The sequence below is a fragment of the Mustela lutreola genome, chromosome 7 (assembly GCF_030435805.1).
Source record: "Mustela lutreola isolate mMusLut2 chromosome 7, mMusLut2.pri, whole genome shotgun sequence".
NCBI classification, from domain to species: Eukaryota; Metazoa; Chordata; class Mammalia; order Carnivora; family Mustelidae; genus Mustela; species Mustela lutreola.
In genome coordinates, this window is record NC_081296.1 from 35,989,619 (window position 1) to 36,004,258 (window position 14,640).

At 51.7% G+C, this 14,640-nt stretch overlaps 1 protein-coding gene across 6 annotated transcripts in view; it reads right to left on the reverse strand.

Annotated features, from left to right (window-relative positions):
• The window catches only part of LINGO1 (leucine rich repeat and Ig domain containing 1), a 190,382-nt gene that overhangs the window by 56,422 nt on the left and 119,320 nt on the right, over positions 1-14,640 (reverse strand). For 5 of the 6 annotated variants that reach the window (XM_059180317.1, XM_059180312.1, XM_059180315.1 and 2 more), the window contains one exon: positions 3,000-3,085. The exons of the other annotated variant lie outside the window; for it this stretch is intronic. The gene's annotated coding sequence lies outside the window, so the exon portion shown is untranslated. The remainder of the gene's footprint in view (positions 1-2,999; positions 3,086-14,640) is intronic. 6 annotated transcript variants of the gene reach the window in all.

Consider the following 14,640-nt stretch of genomic DNA (forward strand, 5'->3'; position numbering starts at 1 on the left):
GATCTTGGACTTCCTGGTCTGCAGAAGTGTGAGGAATACATGTGTGTTGTTTAAGTCACCCAAGCCTGTGGTGTTTGCTTATGGCAGCCCGAGATGACTAAGGCAGTTGTCCTTGGCTCACTGTCTGTCTCACACACACTCCACCTCATCCAATCTGTCAGCAAATCCTATTGGCTCTACCACTAGCACACACCCAGAACCCATCCACTTCTCCCCACCCCTATCCAGCCCCCCTCCCACTCCAAGCCCCCACCATATCTCTTCCCTAGATCATTACAACACCCTATTGACTGATCTCGATGCTTCCCTGGCCCCTTCACGGCAGCCAGGGGGATCTGGGTAAAACGAAATTCAGATCCCATTATGCCACTATTCAGAAACTTCCATGGTTCCCAGGTTCATCCTGAGTAAAAGCCAAGAGTGGTCCATTGGCCCTGAGTGTTCTGCTCCCGATCCCTCGCCGGCCATACCTCCCGCTCTCTCTCACTCCCCATATCCCAGACACTCTGGCCTTCTAAGTGAGCCCCGATCAGACCCAGCCTGCCTGGCGCTCAAGGCTCCCATCCACGTGCCTCACTCTCTCGCTTCCTGCCGGTGCTGCCACAGCGCCATCTCCCAGGGAGGCCTTCCTGACTAGCAGACTCAGGAGCCCAACCTTGCCCATCCCCTACTCTGCTTTATTTTTCCCTCCCTCACACTTAACACTCAACACACACACTAGATTTCACTCCTTTATCTGTTTCTCTTGGCTGTCGCTCTTCCACGAGAGCCTGAGTTCCAGGGAGCAGGTCTCTGTTGTCAGTGTGGTTCTCTGCTAGGCCTGTAACCAAAACAGTGCCCCCCACCCCCACCCCCGCAGGTGCTCAGTAGATGCGTGCAGGACGAATGGACGGAAGAATAGAAAACCCAGCGGAGGACAGGCCATCAACCGGCAATTCGCAGACAAAGGAATGAAAACGGCCGAAAACCGACAGAGAGATGCTCCACCTCATTCATAATCAAAGAAATGCCAAAGAAAAGCCATTGTACCTAACAGATCAGCAGAGACTTAAGTGACTGTTAATGGTAAGGATGAGGGGACGAGGCCTCTTGCATGTGGGAAATCGGCCCAACCTTCTGGAGGTTGACCTGGCCGAACAGATCACACCTGGAAAGGTGTGTGCCCTCTGGCCCCGCTGGTCCACTTTCAGAAAAACTCCTGAAGGACCCGTAACACAAGGGCACACGGAGGTACCAACGCGGAGGCCCCCTGCCTGAATGGCCACCGACAGGACCGAGCACCGAGACGTACTTTAAAGATCACCCAAACAATGGGCATAAAGGGATAGGAAAGAACTCTGGCATGATCTATACAGTATGTCATCAGGTGAAAACTCGCGACAGAGCAGTGGCACTAGGATGAGCCTGTGTTTTTGCTTTTCGACTATGTTTCTGGTGCCTGGGTGGCTCAGTGGGTTCAGCCCTTGCCTTCAGCTCAGGTCATGACCTCAGGATCCTGGGATTGAGTCCCACATCAGGCTCTCTGCTCGGCAGGGAATCCGCTTCCCTCTCTCTCTCTCTCTGCCTGCCTCTCTGCCTACTTGTGATCCTTCTCTCTCGGTCAAATAAATAAATAAAATCTTTAAACTATGTTTCTAAGCACACAGAAAAAAGAGTCTGGAGGGATACATATTGAACTAGTTAGCAGTGTTTAGTCCTGGAGAGGAAGAGATGGTAGGAAAGGCTCACAGTTCAAAGCTCTAAATGCTTTGGGGTTGTTGGATAGGTAGGTAGAGGACACACAGAGAACGTTACCTTACTGGTCAGAAAAATGACTCCACTCGCCATGGGAAAACTTCCGTGTCCCCAGTGTTGCAAGATGCAAAAAGAGGACATTCCAAGCCCTCCACTGTCTGGCCCTGTCTTATCCTGTTGCCCCCCACCTCCACCCCACACCCCAAGCACTCTGGCTCTCAAGCTCGTGAAACAATTTTCTATTCTCGATTCTTTTCACAGATCCAGGCCTGTCTCACAGCTCTGTTCACAGGCACAGAGGCCTGGACGGCCCCACCCCATGACCTCCTCAGCTGGGACTCTGCTATCAGAGAGCCACATGGGGGACAGCAAGGAGCCTGAGACCACTCTCAATGGCTTTTGGGGGAACCCCCAGGTCTCCTGATTGTGACCTGAGCAGGCTCCCCCGACGCCCAGCTATAGGACATCTGTCATAGGCACCGGAGGCAGCTGAGCTAAGGGAACCGAAGTGGGCCCAGCAGGGTGGACTCACCAGAAGAAGAGGGGGACTAAGGGCTTCAGACAACTAGCATTGTCAGATTTAGCAAAAATTGTACAGCCAATGCAGTATTGGGGATATATTTATGCTAAAATATGATTTATTATCTGTCTAAAGCTGTAATTTAACTGGAAATTCTCTACATTTTTCTGGCAAGCCTAGCCCACAACCCATCCCACCTTTGGGGCTGAAAGCCTCCAACTGGGGTGCCCAGGGGCAGCAGAAAAACGCCAAGTGGACTGAAAGTGAGCTGGGCTGCTCCTGGGGCCTGGGGGAGCACCTCGGCCCCCTCAGGGAGTCCTGCTGAGACATGGGGCCTTCTGGGGGAAGAGCCGTCACTCAAGGAAGCACAAACACAAGGCTGGTGCAGCAGCTCTGGCAGAGAGAAGCCAGAGTGACAGCAAAGGGACCCCCACAGATGTAGAAGCTACCAGAGCCGAGGTACTTAGCAAGTGTGCACAGGGAAAGGATGCTGAACAGACCACAGCTAGCACGTGTGTCAGGGAACAATTGGGTTTGCAGAATTATATGTCCTAGGGTCTCTCATTGCCCCCCATTCCCCCAGAAGGCACTACTGTGGCCAGAGCCTTCGAACCCCACATGTATCCCACACCATCGCCCCTGCTGGGGGCTCATTCACCAAGGCCCAGCCTGCTTCTCACTCCCAGAGCCCTCCCGCCCAACACAGAGGCATGAGACAGTGGGAGTCCCCTTGCTCTCCCCCTACCTGGGTCAGACGGCGCCGGGAGGCAAACAGATCAGTGTCTGGGGGCCTGGGGAGCAGCAGCCTCTCGGTCGCAGTTCCAGCATGCACTGCAGTGAAGAGCAGGAAGGTTAGTGCAGCTAAGAGGGGCTTCTGCTGCTCAACCCAGGATGGCCAGCGTCTGCCTTCCCACGGCCCACAACATCCCTCCTCCGCAAGCTCCCAGAAGGACCCCCCACCATCCATGCTGGTCCCCTGGCAGCCTATGCATCTCTGGCTGGCTGATCCTTCCACCCTAGAGGAGGGCTCCCTGACCCCTCCTTTTGATTTCAGGGTGCCCCTCCATCACACCATCCTCAGTCCTCTTCCAACGCGTGGTCACAAGCTGCTGTTTCCTGTCCTCCCCTCCTCTCTCCGCCTGGGCAGCCTGACCCACATGAGTTTCCATCACCCTCTATATATGCCCCCCAGTGGCACCCCCGCCCCCGCCTCCTCCCTCCCTAGTGCCAGCCACACCACCACCCTGCTGCTCCCTCTCTCTGGGGGCCCCCACCTCCTCCTGATCCTCACAGGCCTGGCTCCTTCTCCCCATCCAGGTTCAGCTCAAGGCACCTCCTCAGAAAAGCCCTCCCTGACCTCCGTGTGCATGTCACACGACCCTGATTGACTGATCTGTCATTCGGGTTTCCCTGTCTCAGCAATCTCACGGAAAGCTTTTTTCCCAGGCAGGTTAATTGAGCTATAATTTACCTAGAGTAAAATTTACTCTTTCTAGTGCACAGTTCTGAGTTTTGACAGCTGTACACACAGCAGCCGTGTAACCACTACCACAATCAAGACAGAGAACAATTCTATCACAAATCTCCATGTGTCCCTTTGCTGCCAGCTCCCAGCCAACCCCAGCCCCTAACAACCACTGATCTATTTTCCGTCTCTATAGTTTTGCTTTTTCCAGAATGTCAGACAAACAGAATCATCTCCATGTAGCCTTTTGAGTCTGGCTTTATTCATTTAGCATATAATGCATTTGCGATTTACCTTCATTGTTTCTTTGTTATTCCCAGTTTCATTCTTTTTTTATTGCTGAGCCGTATTCAATTGTTCATCCATTTACTAGCTGAAGGACATTTGGGTTCATTCCAGCTTGTGGTGACTATGAATAAAGCCGCTATCAATATTCACATACGGGTTTTTACGTGAACATAGGTTGTTACTTCTCTTGGGTAAATACCTAGCAGTAGGATTGCTGGGTTATATGGTAAACATATTTTTAACTGTATAAGAAACTGCCAAACTGTTTTTTTGTTTTTTGTTTGTTTTTTGCCAAACCGTTTTCTAAAGTGGCGGTACCATTTGACATTCCCTACAGCAACCCACTAAAGGTGCGGTTTGCTCTGTATCCTCACCTGGAGTTGCATTGCCTATTTTGTGGACGTCAGTGTAATAGACAGGCAGTGGTGGCTCCCCGGTTTTAATTTTTCATGTACCCGATGCATTGTTTTCCTGCCATCTCTATTTGAAATTATCATCTTAATTTAATTATTTATCTATTTTCCATTTCCCCTATCATATGTGAGCACAGGGACCTTGATGTCTACTCGCCCAGCTCTTAGCATAGTATATGGTACTGGAGGATGATGATGGTGGTGATGGTGATGATGATATTGGTGATGGTGGCGGTGGCGGCTGCAGTGGTGAGGATTAACATTTACAGAGCACTTATCACGTGCCCAGCACTGTGCTGAGTACTTCACAGTACTCAGAGAGTACCGAGAGATAAATACTTTCAATATCTCCATTTTAAGAGATGAAAACTAAGGCAGAGGGAAGTACTTAGCCCAAGGTCACATTGCTGATGAGGGGCCAAGCCAAGCTTCAATCCCAGGTTTTCTGGAATCAGACCCCACCGTTGTAATCAGTACACTCCATGGCCCACAGCGGCCACATTTGCTGAAGGCATGAAAGCCTGGAAGAAAGGCAGTATCTTCCCACTCTCTCTCATGGCAAGGGTATGCTCTTGGGCTTGGGCTTATAGCCAATGTGCCATAGACTGAGTGTGGGTGTTCCCTCCATCCCCAAATTCATATGTTGAAACCGAAACCCAGTGTAATGGCATTTGGAGGTGAGGCTTTGGGGGAATGGATTAGGTCATGAAGGTCTCGTGAATCTCAGGAATGGGATTAGGGACCCCGGAGAGATTCCCTGGTCCCCTGTGCCATATGTCTGTCTGTGAACCAGGAGGTGAGCCCTCACTAGACACCACGTCTGCTAGCACCTTGATCTCAGGCTTTCCAGCCTCCAGAACTGCGAGAAATGAACTTCTGTTGTTTATAAGCCACCCTAGACTGTGGTGTTTGGTTCGAGAAGCCCGAATGGACTAAGACACAGCAGCTTCTGGGTATCTCCTCTTGCATTTTTTCCCTCCAAAACTGAACTCACGCTCACTCTCATTCCTGCTTCTCCTCTTGAGAAATTCATTTGATGGGATGGTGTTGGTATTGAAAGCAGTCAACGGGGTAAGGAGGGAGGAAAGGCTGAGTCAAACCTAGAGCCAGGTAGGTGGAGGCCTTGGACCTGGGCCTGCCAAGGGGCCTGTTCACCCACAGGGACTCTTCCTCAAAGCTCTTCCCATCAGGCCCTCCTAGACACTCTGGGATTCCCCCACCTCAGCCACCTCAGGTGGAAAGGATGAACAGCAAGTTATGGCCTTGGCTCTTCTGAAACCCTGGCTCTGAGAGTAGTCCCACCACACCCCTCGTACAGAGGAGTTTACTGGTCGCTGAACGTCTGGGTGCATTTCCTATGTGCCCTCCTCATCCCAGCACCATGTCCCCTTTCCTCAGCCTTCTTACAGTTAACAGAGGCTACCTGAGAAGTTCTGGCCAATGGGTTGTAAACAGAAGTGACGTGTGTCATTCCTGGCATTTAAGAGCACAGTGCGACTCAACCATTTCCTCCTCTTTGCCACGGTGACTGAAAGAGACCACGTGTTCCAGATGGGGCAGCTGCAAGATGGTGGAGCTTCTGTCAGTCTGGGTCCCTGCACTACTGTACAGACCAGAGTCCACCACCCTCCCTGCTTCCCACACTGGACATGTAATGTGAGGTCAGACTGTAAAGAAAGAAAGGAAGGATACGGGAACCTCTGTTGTGCTAAATCACCGAGAGTTCTCAGAGAACCTGTTAGTGCAGCACAACCCTGCCAACCCTACTGCATCCCCCCTGGCCACCCAGGGTTCGTGACCTTGACATATTTGGTTTGAGAACATGTTTAGATGACATTCTGATTTGAGAGAACCAAGCTCCATTTGCAAGCCCCTAAATAACTAGGATTTCATTGGGGGACAGAAGTATGTCAATCCCCAATTTCAAATGTTCCCTAGCCACAGGGAAAAGGGGGAAATCTCAGGCCACGTAGCAGGGTCCATCAGCAGGACAATTCCCACCTGGAGAAGGGAATGTGAGCAGAGGCAAGTGGTAGAATCTTCACGAGAATTGGGACCTTGGCCTACGTTTAAGGGCTAGAAATTGATGTTAGGGGGTGCTTGAGTAGCTCAGTTGTTAAGCATCTGCCTTCAGCTCAGGTCATGATCCCAGGGTCCGGGGACTGAGCCCTGCATTGGCCTCCCTGCTCGGCAGGAAGCCTGCTTCTCCCTCTTCCACTCCCCTTGCTTGTGTTCTCTCTCTCTCTCTGTGTTTCCCCCTGTCAAATACATAAATAAAATCTTTTAAAAAGGAAAAAAGAAATTGACTTTAGAACAAAGGCTGCGGCATCCTCAGAGATTTACCCGTCTCAGGTCTGGGATCAGCTTTAGAAAGGCCCTGGGGCCCCCTACTTGTCTGTCCTGGATTGCCAAGAGGGCCTTGGAGCCACAAACAAGAGCAAGCTGCAAGCTGAATTATGCATTTATATTTTGAACTTATTGACACTTCACTTTGGCAATTACCACCTTAAATGTTGTGCGATCCTGTGGGACAACACAGGGAACAGGGAGAAAAGGCAGCCCCTCAAGATAACAGCGGGCTCTGGCAGGCAACCTGAGGGGACAGCCCCTGATGTCCATAAATGCCCCCTGTGATGCCTCATTTTCTCCAAAAAGTAAGATTTGTCTGTAGAGGATTATACTGCCTCCTGTTCACCCCCTCCTCGGAAAAAAAAAAAAAAAAAAGGGTACCATATAGCTTCCTTGCCACTGTTAGAAAGACTTCCCCTTGGGGCGCCTGGGTGACTCAGTGGGTTAAAGTCTCTGCCTTCGGCTCAGGTCATGATCCCAGATCATGGGATCTGGGATGGAGGCCCGCATTGGGCTCTCTGCTCAGCAGGGAGCCTGCCTCCCTTCCTCTCTCTCTGCCTGCCTCTCTGGCTACCTGGGATCTCTGTCTGTCAAATAAATAAATAAAATCTTTAAAAAAAAAAAAAAAGAAAAGAAAAGAAAAGAAAAGAAAAAGAAAGAAATATTTCCCCTGTAAGGGCAAACTTGAAAAGTTTCTTACATATGAATGTTGATGCCGGTGTCAGTATGTGCATCCAAAGGCTGATCTGGCTTTGAACTTAGGCCACGTTAGCTGGAAATCAGAGTGTGGCATGGTACCCTGCAGAGGTCCTGGGGTGTACTGCGGGAGGGGGCTTGGGTTGAAGGTTGGGGGAGATGTTAAAGAAACCCCAGGGACAAAGCCAGGCTTGGCGGAAACTGAGGACAGGCCCGATGGAACCCTGGGGACCCGGGGACCAGGCTTCCCAAAAATAGTGATAAAGAATCCTCTCTCGAAGGTTTTGGGGTGGGGGTGTCTGTGTCCTCTGTGTCATCTGGCATAACTGTCCCCTGAAGAAGCACTGAAGCACTGAAGCAAGTTCTGCCATTATTGGGTTCAAAATAAACAGGTGTGCCTGACAACCATGCAAGTGAAAACAAAATCCTACAAGCAACAGGATGTGACTACTCCATATTCACCTGGGAGTTTATTCTGATGATGAGAAATCCATAATGGTTAAGTTTGGCCAGTTTGGCAAGAAATTTTTAACTGGGTGCAGACCTGAAGTTTTAACCCAGTCTAAACCCCCTGCACAAACCCTCAGAGCCAGGGATTTGCTTGGTTAGGCTCATGGGAAGAAACTGTGCTTTCTGCTTTTGTTTCCTATGGGCAAGTTTCCTGGCCAATGATGCTGAGAATGACTCATCCCATGGTCAGGGATCTGGTGATAGCTATGGCTAGAGGGGAGAGCTGGCTGGGCTGAGGTCAGCTCAGAACCCCTCCACCCCAAGCCAAAAATACACCTGAGCATCTCCATTCGGGGAGGAAGTAGTTTTAGATCGGGCTGTTATGGTCTGGTTCTCGGAGACCAGATTATGTTGGGATGAATGCATGGGCTTGCAGGAAATGCCTGACTAGAACTGCTTGGGGGAGGACTCCCTGAGTGCAACATTGAATTGTTCTCCCCTGAATGGTTTTTGCTGACTGATTGGTCTTTAATTCACTCTCTGCCAAGGGCTTGGGGGCTGAAAATGGAGGACAGAGCTTCAAAGGCAAGTGTTGGAAGAAGTTCCTCAGAGAACTGAGGAAGAGCTGGCACAGGAGTGAGGTGACAGGTGGAAGGAAGATGCAGGGGAAGGAGGAGGGAAAGAGAGGCACACAGACACAGGTGAGGTAAACGCCTGCCATCACCGTCATCAGGCTCATTGCAGAGAGCATCCGAAGAGACCCTCATGGGCTAAGCACTTCCTAGGCGCTAACACATTTAATCTCTACCAAAACCCAGCGAGGAGGGTACTGTGATTGTCCACATTTTCAGAATGGGGAAACTGAGGCACAGAGTGGTGTAAGTAATGGGGATGTATGTGCAAACCAGGCAGTCTGGTTCTCGCACTTGTCCTAAGAGTCCCTGATGAAACTGGGTTGGTCAGATGAGAAGTGAATGAAAGGCTCCTCGATGCTGTTCGTGGGAATTCTGTCTGGGTGGGTCAGATCTGAGGTGTCGGGTGGTGGCGGGGGGAGGGAATTTCTGTCACTTACTGCTGTGTCACACTGAGCAAGTTACTTAACCTCTTTGAGTCGGTTCCTAGTCTGTAAGACATGCTTCATACGGTAGTCAAGAGTACAGAGTGCGCATGCGTGGTGCCGCGTCTGTACAGTACGTGGCAGGGAACGGATACTCCACACCCGCTCCCGCTCCGCGCAGCTGCAGTACAGATGGCCCGCCTCCAGAACTTGAAGCATGTGTGTGCACACATGTATTCATCTGTGCCGTGCCCCTGCATGCATCCCCCCCCCCCCAGTCCTGCCCCCAGCTCAGGGCGGTGATGGCACCAGCCACACAGCCCCCAGCCTCACACCCGGGCATCACTCCGAAGTCCTTTCTCTCTCCCTCTCTCATCCTCACATCCTCTCACCATGGGCAGCCAATCCTCGATATTTCCCAAACTCACCTTCTCCCTAATATTCCCCTACTCATCCCACCTCCTGCCCAGTGCAAAGGTCTCAGCTGCTTCCTTCCCTGGCTTGCTGTCCCCCTCCACCCACCCTCTGCACAGTGGCAATCAGAGCGACCCTTCCCAGTCCCCAAATCTGACCTCCACTTAAAACCCTTCCAGGAAGCCTGGCCAAGCAGGATGTGAAACTGAGAAGCTCTGAGGAGAAGTCTGACAGATTTGACTAAATAAAGATCTAAAGCTTCTATACGGCCAAAGAGACCATAAACCAAGTTAAAAAGACAAACAGCAGACTAGGGAAAATATATCCGACACACACAACAGACAAAAAGTTTGAAAATTCCTAATATACTAAAAGCTCCTTTATATCAGTAAGAAAAAGGGGAAAAAAAGAAAGAAAAATGGGCAAAGGATATGAACAGTCAATTCACAGAGGAGGAAATACAAATGGTCCCCGACTGCATGAGAAGATGCTCAGCCTCGCTGTGGAGAAGGCGAGTGTTGAAACCACAGCAAGACACTTTCCTGGATGAGCACGAATTAAAAAGCTTGATAATGTGCAGCATGGAGGACAGTGTGAGGAAATGGCCAGCCGCAGCTACCAAGGGTAGGAGCATAAACTGGCCAAACCTTCTGGAAGAGCACTGTGGCAGTTCCTATCCAAATGTAATAAATGTACCCTTCAGATGGGCAATTCCACGTCTGGAAATCTATCCTACAGAAATGCTTACACATGTCAGCAAGATATATATACAAGGATGGTCACTGAGGCATCATTTGCAAGAGTGAAAGCCTGAAGATGGTCTACGTATTCCATCAACCCAGGACTAGTTACATAACTGGCTAAACAAGGGAATATTAGGCAACCATCAAAAGGGACACCATCAATTTGTGTCCCGTGACACTGACAGGTGCCCACAGCACACTGGAAAGTGAAAAAGGGAAGTTGTAATGTGCATAAGATGATTCTACTTCTGGGGCACCTGGGTGGCTCAGTGGGTTAAGCCTCTGCAAGCCCAGGTCATGATCCCAGGGTCCTGGGATCGAGCCCCGAGTCGGGCTCTCTGCTCAGCGGGGAGCCTGCTTCCCTTCCTCTCTCTCTACCTGCCTCTCTGCCTACTTGTGATTTCTGTCTGTCAAATAAATAGATAAAATATTAAAAAAAAAAAAGATGATTCTACTTCTTTTTTTCACAAAGTAATATACAGTGCACCTGGTTGGCTCAGTCGGGGGAGCATGTGACCCTTGATCTTGGGGTTGTGAGTTCGAGTCCCATGTTGGGTATAGAGATTACTTAAAGATAAAATCTGAAAAAAAAAATTAACAGACAACAAATATATTTGCAAAGCACAGAAAAAAGTTCTGAAAGGAGGCACACCAGACCAACAACAGTGAGATCCTAGAAGAACAAGATTTAAGGGCAAAGAGGGAACTTCCATACTTAACAGGACACATGTCTACTGTTTCAATGTTTTTGCATGAGCAAATAATAAAAAAGAAAAAATACCCCATTCCATGTTCCCTCACAGAATGTAGGGTAAAGTCCTCAGTGTTGCACCCAAGGTCAGTCAAGACACAGTCCTTGTGTGCCAGCAGCATGGGATCTCCCCTTGACCTGTTCTTAAGTCTAGACAGAGCCAGATCCCTTGCATGTCCCCCAGACAGCCTTTAGATCTTTGTCTGTATGGTTCCCTCTTCTTGGCATGTCCTCCCCTGCCTCTGGGCCTCATCTTTCAAGCTGCTGCTCATGTGTCACCACCTTCTGGAAGCTCCCCCCCAATACTCTGCCTTCATGCTCCCTCGTATGGCCATGGTGATGACCAATGGTCGGGAAGCCATACGGTGTATCTGTGTCTTTACTGTGTGATTCCTCCTGTGTTGACCGCTCAGATCCTCAGAGCAACCCCAGGTAGGTTTGTCATCACCTCATTGAACGGATGAGGAAACTGAGGCATGAAGCAGTTCCAGTCATCAGCAGAGCCAGTGAGTAGAGCTGGGGAGAGGGACATGAAGAGTGTCTCCACCAGCATGGGACGTGCCTTGTTCTTGCCCACCACAGCCTGGGCCCAGGGAAGTTTGCTGGGGCCACCGGCCAGTCCCCCATCCTCCCCAGCCAGGGCTCCAAGAAGCATGGGGCCAGCCATGGGGCTGGTTTCTTCAGGGCCCAGGAGGAGGGCCATGTGGAACTAGCAGGCCCAGGACAGCTGAGGAAAGGGTGGAGTTTGTAGAGGTGCAGCCGCTCTCAAGGCAAGTCCCCCACTACCTCCTGTGCACCTACTCTGTGCCAGGCCCTGGGGGTATCTGGCCTGGGAAGCGAGGGCCCTGCCTTCCACACAGCTGCCAAGTCAGACACAGGAAAGCCAGGAGTCTTGGGGGGAGGCTGCAGGAGAAAGCTGCAGGGTGGTGTAGGAGAGGGTGGTGGGTGACTTCTGATGGCAGTGACAGCAGACAGGGTGTCTCCATGAAGGAAGTGGCATTTGGGCCCAGCCTGGAAAGAGGAAGGGGTTTGGGCAGATGGGAGTTGGGGAGAGGAGCTCCAGGGGGCTGGAACAGCTTGAACAAGGGCCTGGGGGTGGGAAAGCGTGGGGAGGGCTGGGGAAGAGTCACTGGTTCTGGCTGGAGGACACAGCGAGGAGGGAGGAGGGATGTGGCAGTGGATGGGGAGGGAGGCCTGGTGGGAGGAGGGAAGGCTTGGAGAGAAAGAGGGAAAGAGGGGAGCTGCCCAGAGGCAAGGAGGGGGTAGTCTGGAAGAGTGGCTTCGCCTAGGTTTTGAGCTTGTCGGGCTAGCAGTGTGAGTCGGCCTGGTTCCTGACCTTGCTTGGTTCCCTCCCCAGTAAAGTACTCCTGGATTCAGTGAGACCGTGGGAGGGGGAGCTCAGGGCCTGAGGACAGAGGGCTGACTCCCTGGGGCCATCTCCTGTGTAGTGTGAACTTGAGTGTGTACACCGTCACCAAGAGTTTCCAAGTGCCGTCCTGTGTTTACACTGGAGATGATGTGATTTCAGACCCCCTAACCTTGAAGATAGATGAGAGGCAGAGCCCCACAATCTTGGCAGGCTCCTGCCTCAAGTTCCTTCTGTAAGTGGTGGGTAGTGGCTGGGTAGCTACTCTAGGCCTGGTTTCTCAGAAAGGAGAGAAGAAGGAAAATGGGAAAGAGGAGGAATCTGGAGGAACCTAGTGGAATCGGGAGAGGGGAGGAGCAGGGGCGAAGAAAGCAGGAGAGCCTCCTTCCTGGGGCTTGTCCCCTAACCAGCTGGGACCCTTGGCCTCCCTGACTCCCCACGCCCCAGCAGCCAGTGTTATCAGCCCCTCTAGGGCAAGTTCATTCCCAGGCAGGTGCACAGAAACAGTGGTGTGCAGGCCCGGAGGCCCGCAGGCTCTGGGAACTCTCCCCACCAAGCTAGTGCGGGCTGATCAACTTTCATTCCGTTCCTGCACACCTGTTTCCTCTTGGATGAAATGGATAAAAATACTGTCCCTATAAGGTAGCATTATCAATGTCTCCCAGCCCTCTGGGCCTCCCCCACCTCAGCTCGGATTGCTCAGTGCCTGTTTGCTCCTCACCTCCCCCACCAGCCTTGTGGGCAGGGACCACATCTGACTCATCTTGGCCATTCCAGAGACTAGGGTGGGGCCTGGCGCAGGAATCCTGCCCACAGGCAAGAGAGCTGGCAGCGAGGACTGGCGATCTGGCAGCGACGGACAAACTGGGCCTTTCACCCTTCCCACCCCAGCACTGAGTGAGTTACTCTGTTCACATACCCATGACAATGCTGGGCTGTGTGGGACTGGGATCAGGGCTCCATCTAGGCCTGGGATCAAGGTCCAGTCTGTCCAGGATCAAGGCTCAGTGTAGGGAAGTTTTCTCTGCCTCCCCACTATGAAGGGCACAGGATTCTCCCCAGCTTTACCCACTGCTTGAAAACCACAGGTTCTGCCCTTCGGGTGCGGGGCCCTGTCTTCTGGGTCCTCATTATGCCCACCCCCTACCCTGGCACAGCCTGTCCTACACTCCAACCCACACAGCTATGCTGGGATTCCCATATTGCCTTTACCCTAGCCCCCAACTGACCCCAGGAGAAGTGGCCCAAGGCAAGAAGTACTTCCTTGCCTTCCTAACTGGCCTTCAGAAACACAGCAAGGATGGGCATCCTTCTGGCACAGATGCATTCCCAGGTCAAGGAGAAGTGGTTTTCGAGTTATCTCAGATTTCTCAATTATCCACCCCACGGCCCCACTCCATTAGCCCTGAGAGAGCCAACAGAGGTAAACCAAGGTCTGGCTAAACATGCAGGGAAAGGTGTCCACTGGACCATGCAATGAGATGTGATACCCAAAATGCCCCCGCCACTCCCAGTGCCTGAGATCCCTCCTTCACGCTCTTTGCTTTAAGCCACTTTTGCCAAACACCCTCTGAAACCTCCGTTCTGGGTCAGTGTTCAGCTCTGAGGGCAGGAATTGGATCACTCAGCCCTGGGTGACTCAGGCCCAGCCCAGGCCGGGCACCCGCAGAACTCAGAAGTGGGAGCAGAAGCAGAGGCTGCCCTGGGTGGGCAGCAGAGCTGGGCTTACTTCCAAGAACGGGGGGGGGGGGGGGGGGCTGCACCCACCCCCTGCAGCCAAGCCCCCCACCATCTCTGTCTGCTGCTCCCAAGCAGAGGGTCAAGTTGGTTTGCTGGCAAGACACATGGTTCTTATTTTAATTAATTAAAGAAAAATCTAATCACTGCATTAAACTTCTCATTACTCTACTTGAATACCCGTTAAGTAAATTTAATTACCAGAGGATTGGGTTTCCCAGCCTCTTTCATTAGCTTCTGATAAGATGAAAAGGGGGAGATGGAGAGGAGAGGGAAACAGAACAATGTCCCTCCTGACCCGCGGAGGGCAGGGTGGCACTGTACCAGGGCTGCCGTGGTCCAGCTTGGGTGTCTCCCCCGGAAACAGGCTCCGCCTGGGACGTGGAGGAGTCCCTCCCACCCCAGCTGCCCTTAGGAAGGGGAAAGCCTAGCACTCAGCTGAAGGTTTCTACCAAGGCCACTCTTGGCTATTTATAATTTATACCCCACCACCTTCTAAAAGAATTAGAGGCTGCTGAGAACAGCACACGCCGAAAAGTAAGAAAAGAAGTCAGAAGAAGGAAAAAATGAGAGAGAAAAAGCCAGAGGGTAGGCCTCTGAACAACTCTATGCCAGAATCCTGAACATTTAGGAGACATGGGCCACAAACCAGCCATG